Below are 8,983 nucleotides of genomic sequence, written 5' to 3' on the forward strand. Positions count from 1 at the left end.
CCACTGTCTCGGCTCACTGAAACCTCCACGTCCCGGGATCAAGCGATTTTTGTGCCTCAGCCTCCCGAGCAGCTTGAACTACAGGCGCACATGTTACCATGCCTGGCTAATTTTTTGCATTTTTGTAGAGATGGGGTTTCACCATGTTGCCCAGGGTGGTCTCGAACTCCTGAGCTCAGGTGATCTGCCCGCCTTGGCCTCCCAAATTGTTATGATTACAGGCATGAGCCACTGCTCCCAGCCTATGTTTTTAAACCTTATATCAGAATTCCTAAGGGCCTGATGGGAGTGGGATGTGCCTTCATCTAGAAAAATTGGTGCTAAGAATAAATGCAGCTATTGTGCCTGGTAGATAAAATAGCTCACTAATTCTGCACGTATGTAATCTTATCCTATTTGAATGGAGGTGAACTGAGAGGGAGGGACTTGCTAGACTTGAATTGCCACCTGTAATCTAGACCAGCATAGTGACGATTCTAATGTTACTTCCAAAGGTGAAAAAGTTTGCGTATTCATGGAGAGAAGGAGAAATAATAACTGAGAGTCAGGAAATGAATACATGGTTCTTAACTGAGGGAAATTCAATGTTATGTTAACTACTCAAAAGAATTTCAGAGCAAGAGATGACATTGTCTCCTAGCTCAGTGATTCCAGGTGCCTGAGAGGATGAAGCTGTGTATTGACCCAGGCCACTCCTGCTTTTAGAACCTGACAAGATCAAAAAGAAACACGCACACCTGAGTGGCCTCACCCTGGGAAGATAATCATACGATGTGATGGAGTAGACTATTTATTACTGATGATGTAAATTCTTTTGATGTAAGGGATCTGTGTCAAAAACCAGGAGGGGAACTGTGGTGCTATCATACACTGGTTTTCATCCATGGTTCCTGGCTCAGACCTCCTAAAATCCCTGGGTTCTCCACACTGCTATGTTTTATGTGTCTTTTGTCTAATAGCTTCAGGGTACAGCTGGTCACCAGAAAGACCAAGGCAGGATTAGAGAGGGGGGACTTCAGCCCATTCTTCAGCCTTGGGGGAGGAAAGAGGGGCTGAAGGTCAAGTCGATCATCAATGTCCAGTGATTTAATCAATAATGCTTAAATAATGAAACCTCTATAAAAACCTAAGAGAATAGGATCTGGAGAGCCTCTGGACAGCTGAACGCGTGGAGGTTTCTGGAGGGTGGCTTGCCCAGGGAGGCCGTGGGAACTCCACATCCCTTCCCCCACATCCTGCCCTAAGACTCTCTTCATCTGTATCCTTTGTAGTATCCTTTATAATAAACCGATAAATGTGAAAAAAATCACAGGAGACCTTAATGGCTTTGTTGACATCTCCATCTGTTAAGCCTAGAACTTTCCCAGTTTGAATCCCTATTAAAAAGGGAAATCCATATAATATTTGCCAAGTCTTGCTGTGGGTAAACCAGTGTTAGTTTCTTTGAGTTCACTGTAGCTTCTTGAAGAAGCTCCTAGGGAAATCATCTGGTCCTGGCAGTCAGGGAGGTAGTCTGAAATACACAGCCTAGCCCACCCATACTTCAGAGTACTCGTTCCTTCAGTGGGAGGAACACCTTGATGGGGAGAGATGAACTCAAGCCTTCAAGAGGGGATCCTGCTCTCCCAAGTCCTCTGAAAACCTACTGTTGTCCTTTATTTAAGCACTTTATAGGTTTCCAAGGGTTTTCACACATTCTCTCAGTTGATCCTCCCCGTGGGTCACTATCCACCGTGTATACTCCGATCATACTAACATTTTTATTTCTTGAGGAATTTTCAGCAAATATTTTATTCTTCAACTCACTGGTTTGATTTTTAAGAAAATAAAATTATAATTATTTTAGCATGAGACTGAAGCATGTTGTTCCTTGATATCTGCTACCATTTCTTTCCCAGAGCCTCTTAGTGCCAGCTACGCAATGATCCTTCGTTAAAGATGCATGAGATGTCAGGATAACATACAGCAAGCTCTGCAGGAAGAGGGATGTGAGTCCAAATCCCAGGTCTGCCTCTAATCAGCTCTGTGACTTTGAGCATGGCATTTAACTTTAATTCTTTGTGCTAAAATCAAGCTAGCTTGATCCCTGTCTCATTGGCTTGGTGTAAAAATGAAATGAAATAATTAAATAAAACATTTAACACAGTTCCTGACCCACAGGACATACTCAAATATGATTTAAAGTTATTATTACCCTCTGTCAGCCATGCACCGTGTGATAAGCCCTATTCCAGGTGCCTTACATACACCGTCACAATTAAACTTCATATCAGTCTTATGAGATAGAATTAATGCTATTTCTTTTACAGTGAGAATGCTGAGTACTGGAGAGGTTAAGAGCCTTGCTCCTGGTACAGAGTCAGCTTCAGTGGCAGAGCTAAGTACTCACCTGGATCCATCCGTCTCTGAAACCTGTTCCACTCTGCTCCATGCCTCAAATATCTAAGTTTTTTTTTTTTTTTGCCTCAAATATCTAAGCCCTTCTTTCCTATTTAGATCCTGATCCTTCCCTAAACAAACTTTCTTCTTCAACCAAGCTGCTACCTTTAATTTTGAGGACCCTGCTTTATATAATCCTATAGTAGCTATCAGTTCATTTGCTCATTCAAGCAATGACTCTTGAATACTGTATCTGAGGCTGGGCTATCAAAGTGAAAAAAAGAAAAAAAAACCAACCAGAAACTTCACTCTTGGGAAAGTCACAGAGTAGTAAAGAATTACATGAAAGGAAGTTAACATGGAGGTTTTGGCTGAGATCCTATGACAATAGATCATCACACATCAAAATGTGTTGTGAGATTGGCCACCCAGAAGAACCTGTGAAAATTTGGTGGTCAAGAGCAGTTAGCTCCCTCTTAAGTACCTCACCTGTACCAGGATAGGAAAGTGTCAGGAGGCGAGATGATTTAGAAGAAAGAGGACTTCTTGTAGAGGAGCTTGTGCACTGGACTCAGTGGGTAGGGGCAGGGTACCTGTCCTTCATTGGAGTCTACCAAGAAGGGCTTCAGCAAGACCACTCAGAGAGCAGGGTGTGTATCTCTCAAAGTTGCAGGCTGCAGTAGACTTAAGTCTGACTCACACCCAAGACGTTTGATGGGTAAGAGATGTCCTGGCCAGCTGCTGAATACATTTTAAAGGAATAATGGGAGCACAGGGATGTTGCTTTCTGCTGACACCCCAGAGTCCAGCTTGTTCAGCTCTCTGGTTCTAGTTACAAAGGAGATCTAGGAGGGAACTGCTCCATGAGTGAGGGTAGTGCTGCAGAGCACTGTGGGGTACTTGAGCAGCACTATTTCTGCCACCTAAAATGTTATCTTTCTATTCTCTGCATTCCTAACATGAACTCAGCTTTCAAGCTCCAGGCCAATTTTCATTTCCTCCATTCCTGGCCACATCCAACCTTCTCTCCTTTGAAGTACCATTACATTCACTTAGCCCTTCTTTTAAGTTTGTTATATGTCCTTTCACTAACTATTGCTGACTCAAAGGCTCAGATTACAAATTTTATGAATACACCATTTTTTGGTATTCAAAGTGCTGAACAGGCTGGAATCATGGGATGTGAACAGATAGCAACATCACTGTGCTCCCATCAGCCAGATGCAATATTCCCCTTGATGCTGCCTCTTACAGCATCATAGAGTATTCATTTGCTAGGGCTGATAGAAGGAAGTGCTGCAAACTGGGTGGTTTGGACAAGAGATTTATTTTCTCCCAGTTCTGGAGGACAGAAGTCTAAGAGCAAGATGTTGGGTGGCTATGCCTCCTCTAAGATTGAGGATGAACCTATTCCATGGCCCTGCCTAGCTTCTGGTGGTTTGTTAGCAGTCACTGCCATGCTTTGGCTTGTAGACCCATCAACCCAACCTCTGCCTTCATCCTCACAAGACAGTCTTTCTGTGTGCATGTCCATGTCCAAATTTCCTCTTTCTGTAAAGACACCAGTCATGTTGCATTTGGGGTCTATCTTACTCCAGTCTGACCTCATCTTAGATTAACTAATTATATCTGCAATATGGTTATCTCCAGGTAACTTCACATTCTGGAGTTCTGAGGGTTAAGACTTCAATATATATATTTTGAGAAGACACAATTGAACCCATAACAGTCAACTATGAGTTTTCCTTTCTCATTCTTCTGGAAAGTTCTTGCTCCAGCCTCTTCAAGCCAAGCCAGTCCACAGACACATACACACCTACTTATCTCTAATGATGACCCAGGTACTCCCTCTAGGGTCTGGGCCAATTGTGCTTAGACCCTTTCCCATAGCCCCTCCTGAACTGCTTTTGTTTTATTCACCCAATTCTCTACTCTTTTCTTTTCTTTTCTTTTCTTTTCTTTTCTTTTCTTTTCTTTTCTTTTCTTTCTTCCTTGCTTTCTTGCTTTCTTTCTTATCTTTAACTTTCTGGCTTTTCAACTCAACTTTGATTTCTGCCTCTGGTCTCTCTGTCTTTTGGGGATTCAAATTTCAGCTTTCTCTATCCAGTAGCCTTTGGCTTGGCTTTCCCTCTGGCTCTGGGGACCAGAATTGCTCTTGTTCCAGGCATATGAAATCCAACCTTGACCTCGATCTACTCGTTGGAAGCCAGGCGGGGCCAGCCTGGCCTCCCCTCAAGGATGCTCAGAGTGTTTGGCAGGCTCTCACTGAAGCTCTCTGAAACTCAAGGCTCCCGCGTGGAACAGACTCTCAGCAGAACCTGCAGTGTGCTCATAGAAATGCACACAGCTAGGTTTCCTGTCCCAGTCTCTAAGCAGTTAGGTGTGACCAGGTCTTGTTTCTGGCCAATAGAAGGTAAGCACAAGCCATGTGCAACAGTCTCAGGCCTCGCCCAGAAAATCCTTCCATGCAATCCTCTTCATTCTCTTTGTTCCCATCTGCAGTCTGGGTGCAGAGCGTTCAAAGACCCTAGTGAAGGATGAGGATTATAGAGCCCAATAGGCTGGGCCCCTGAATCACAGTAGAGATAGCTGCCTGCTGAATTCTTGCATTGTTTTATTGGAGAAAAAAAATAAACTTCTATTGTGCTAAGCCTCTGAGATTTGGGAGGTGTTAGGCAGCTAGATATGATGACCCGAACTGAGATGTCCTTGAGGATGAAAAGAACACTTAAGTTTGTTTCTCTCATTACTGCATTTTCCCCTTATTCCTTCCCAAATATTTGCCCCACACCTCCATGCCTCCAACCTGGCTGTTTGGTTTCTTATTACTATTATTGTTATTTGAGATGGAGTCTTGCTCTGTTGCCAGACTGGGGTGCAGTGGCGTGATCTCAGCTCCTGAGTAGCTGGGACTACAGGCGCATGCCACCATGCCCAGCTAATTTTTGTATTTTGGTAGAGACAGCGTTTCACCATGTTGGCCAGGATGGTCTCGATCTCTTGATCTTGTGCTCTGCCCACCTTGGCCTCCTAAAGTGCTGGGATTACAGGTGTGAGCCACCGCAGCTGGCCCCAACTTGGCTGTTTTGAAGAATGGGGAAAGAGAAATCCTTCCCAAGTTTCGCAGTATGTTGGCTAAACCTGCAAGGCTCCTTCTCATGTGTGTTGGAGTTGACTTTCAAGTCAGGAAGTCAGGGGGTCAGGCCTGTGGTTTGCTGTTGATGACACATGCACTTTGACTCTGAGATTTGCCATATGTACGTATGTGTGTCTATACATATATGTATGTGTATATAGATATATGCTGTGTGTGTGTAATACCCTCTCTGAGCCTTGTTTAGTAGGCTTTTGTAAGCTGAAGTTTCATTTACGTTTGGGAAAAGACAAAATAAGAAGTGAAATTGACAGAATAAGTGAAAATTCTCTCAAGAGAGGACAAGAAGGGAAGATGATCAGAGGAAGATCATTCTCCTGCATAGTCTGTCCGAGGAATATTTAATGAGGAAAACATGGACAGCTGATGAATGCGAAGAGGGACACAGCATCTCAGCACAGAATAAGGGAAGCTCAAGACTTTAATTAGCAGAAACTTTCAAAAGCACACGAAGTGATTAAAGGAGCTTTGCAGAGTGTGTCTTTCATGTGTCCTGGGGATGAAAGAGGCAGGGGTGGCATAATACCAGGAGCACAGGCTTCAACCACAGTTCAGGAAGCAGATTCATGCTCTAGTCCCAGCTCTGCCTTTTTCTATCACATGAGCCTTAAAATCCAGTTCATCACTCTGGGCCTCGGTTTCTTTCTCTAACAAACAATTATAAGACCCATCTTATAAGGTTGCAATCTGTAACTACCCACACACAGAACTGGAAAATACCAAGGCTGGACTTCACACTCAGTTTCTCCACTTTGGGTGCTCTTATCTTGTCCCTAACCTTTTGCCATCCCAAATTGTTCCCTAGATTGTGGTCAGATTCTGAAAGATTTTGAAAGCCAGGCTGAAGAATTTGGACCAGATCTTGTAGGTGAAGGAGAAACTTCAAAGACAATGAAGGCTGTTAGAACCTTGAAGACTGGGTTTGCTCATCACTTCCCTGGAATATTTTCTGGCTTCTATCATTCCTCTCCCAAGGTTAGGAAGCTGTGAACTTCTGTAATTCCATACTTATCCCCAAAGCTTCAACTCACTGTCTTCCTTAAACTTTCCTCTTGGTATATGCTGACAGTGTCCTTCAGTCTTCTCTGAACACAAAGAGATTGGTTTTTGTTCTCCTGGGCTCTGTGGCCTCGTTTTGCACACAACTGTAGTGTCAGCTGCCATTAAGATGCTTGCCCTCTTAGGACCACCTGGCTGGGCCTCTTTAGTGGATTTCTAAGGCCCATTGACCAGGTGTTAGCTATGCCTCAAGCCTTTGGCTAGACTATTGCTGAAAATCTTCAGGTGAAAGTCAAGCCAATAATTTCAAGGGACCTTAGTACCATGACAAAGGAAGCCCAGAGGCTTTCTGAAGGCACCATTGATTCCTCATGACCTTCACAGCCACTCAGAATACACAAAACAAGGCTTCTCTATGGGTACCAGAATCTCAAGCAGAAAGGGGGGCAGCTTTCATCTAATGAAGAAGCTACTGAGTGCTCCATTAGCCTAGGCCTTGGGAAACCCGCTGCTCAATTAATAGGAGGGCTTTTTGTTCTGTTTTGTTTTTCCCAATGCCTTTGGAAAACTCTGAATTTAAAATACAAACAATTGCAAAGGTCAAAGGTGTAGCAGCTTCAGGCTACATCTTAGTCCCTTCGTAGGTCTGCCTGTAAATGTCGAAGCTGAGAGGTTGATCTAGGAGAAGTCAAGGACTCTGAGTTGTAGTTAAGGAGGTTCAGGTGTCCAGACCGCTGTAACCATGTTAGAGACAAATGGAGTTCCAACAGACAGGCAGCACACTTGCAATTAAGGAATGCTTGATAGACAAAGGAAGGGTCAGTTGGCTTCTGGGCAAAAGATTCATTTTGATTTTTTTCTCTGAAGCCATTGCATAGAGGTTGGGAGAAGGAAGAGCATGTCCTGGTGGATAAGCACCTACATGGAAAAAAGGCACCTGCTTTCACTCTTGTTGTTACTTAATGGTGGGGGTCAGGCACAAGATCCACTTGTCTCAGAGTTTTAACATCAATCTCTACCTGGATAGTCCCAGGGCTCTGCCTTAGCCTGGTAACATCAGCAGGTAACTTGTATTGCATGCTCACCATGTTCCAGGCAGCCGACTGAGAGATGTACAGATGTTGTCTCAATTCTTTTTATAAGTAAGTAGTTTGTAATATAAAAATCTCATTTTACAAATGAAGAAACTGACACCCAGAGACGTCAAATCATATTTCTAGGAGGCACGTAGCCAGTAAGTGGCTGCCAGGAGGTCAGGGGTCATAAGCCACCCTACTTACTCCTGTGGCCCTGCTCCCAGAATGGTGTCTGGCATGAGTAGACACTCCAAAATATTTGCTAAACAAAGGACTGAATCTGACTTCAGTGTCTGTGTCATCATGCTTCACTATTTCCGGGCTAGCAAAGTTCTTCTGGGGACTTAACTGGAAAAGTTATGTGACTCTTCTTCACCTCTGTTGAATAGTATGACATAGAACCAGTTGTATCAATAGGTACTTCTGAGTGGGTGTGACATGCCCTAATCTAAACAAGGACATTGAGATTTAGATAAGGGTATCTGAAAGCAGCAGAGGTAGAAGCCAGCAGGCGGGGACCCAGGGCTTTCCTTTTGAACCTGTCAGTAAAGAACTCTGGGTGTTTGAGCAGTCATCTTCCCTCTTGCTTTGCATCCTCTGCAACATGATGTTTCTCTCTAGCTATCATTTTTAAGAGCCAAGAATCCAGGAAGGCCAGTAAACTCATCTACCTGTTTCCTGTCTGAACATCGCCCAAAGACCACAACGCATGATGCCACTCATGTCAATGGCCATTTCTCAGCGTGTAGATGAAAACTTATATGCACACAAAAACTTGAACACACATGTTTGCAGCAGCTTTCTTCACAATTTCCAAAACGTGGAAGATGTCCTTAGGTAGGTGAATGAATGCATAAACTGTGGCCCATCCAGAAAATGGAATAGTATTCAGCACTAAACATAAAGAGCTATACACCATAAAGAGTCATGGAGGAACCTTAAATGCATATTACTGCGTGAAAGAATCCAATCCGAAAAGGCTGCAAACTGTATGATTCCAAACATACGGCATTCTGGAAAAGGTAAAACTTACGGAGACAGTAAAAAAACCAGTGGTGTCCAGTGGTCAGGAGGGAGGGAGGAAGAGCACAGAGGATATTTAGGGCAGTGAAATTACCCTGTAGGATACTATAATGGTGAATACATGTCATTAAACATTTGTCCAAACCCTTAAAACGTACAATGCCTACAGCGAACCCTAATGGGCTCTGGGTGATAATGATGTGTTGATGTAGGTTCGATGGTAACAAATGAAACAATCTGCTGGGGGATGCTGCTCGTGGGGGAGGCTGGGAATGTGTGGGGGCAGGGGGCATATGGGAAATCACTGTACCTTCTGCCCAATTTTGCTGTGAACCTAAAACTGCTGTAAAAT

Source organism: Callithrix jacchus, chromosome 16 (assembly GCF_049354715.1).
Source record: "Callithrix jacchus isolate 240 chromosome 16, calJac240_pri, whole genome shotgun sequence".
In the NCBI taxonomy this organism is placed as follows: Eukaryota; Metazoa; Chordata; class Mammalia; order Primates; family Cebidae; genus Callithrix; species Callithrix jacchus.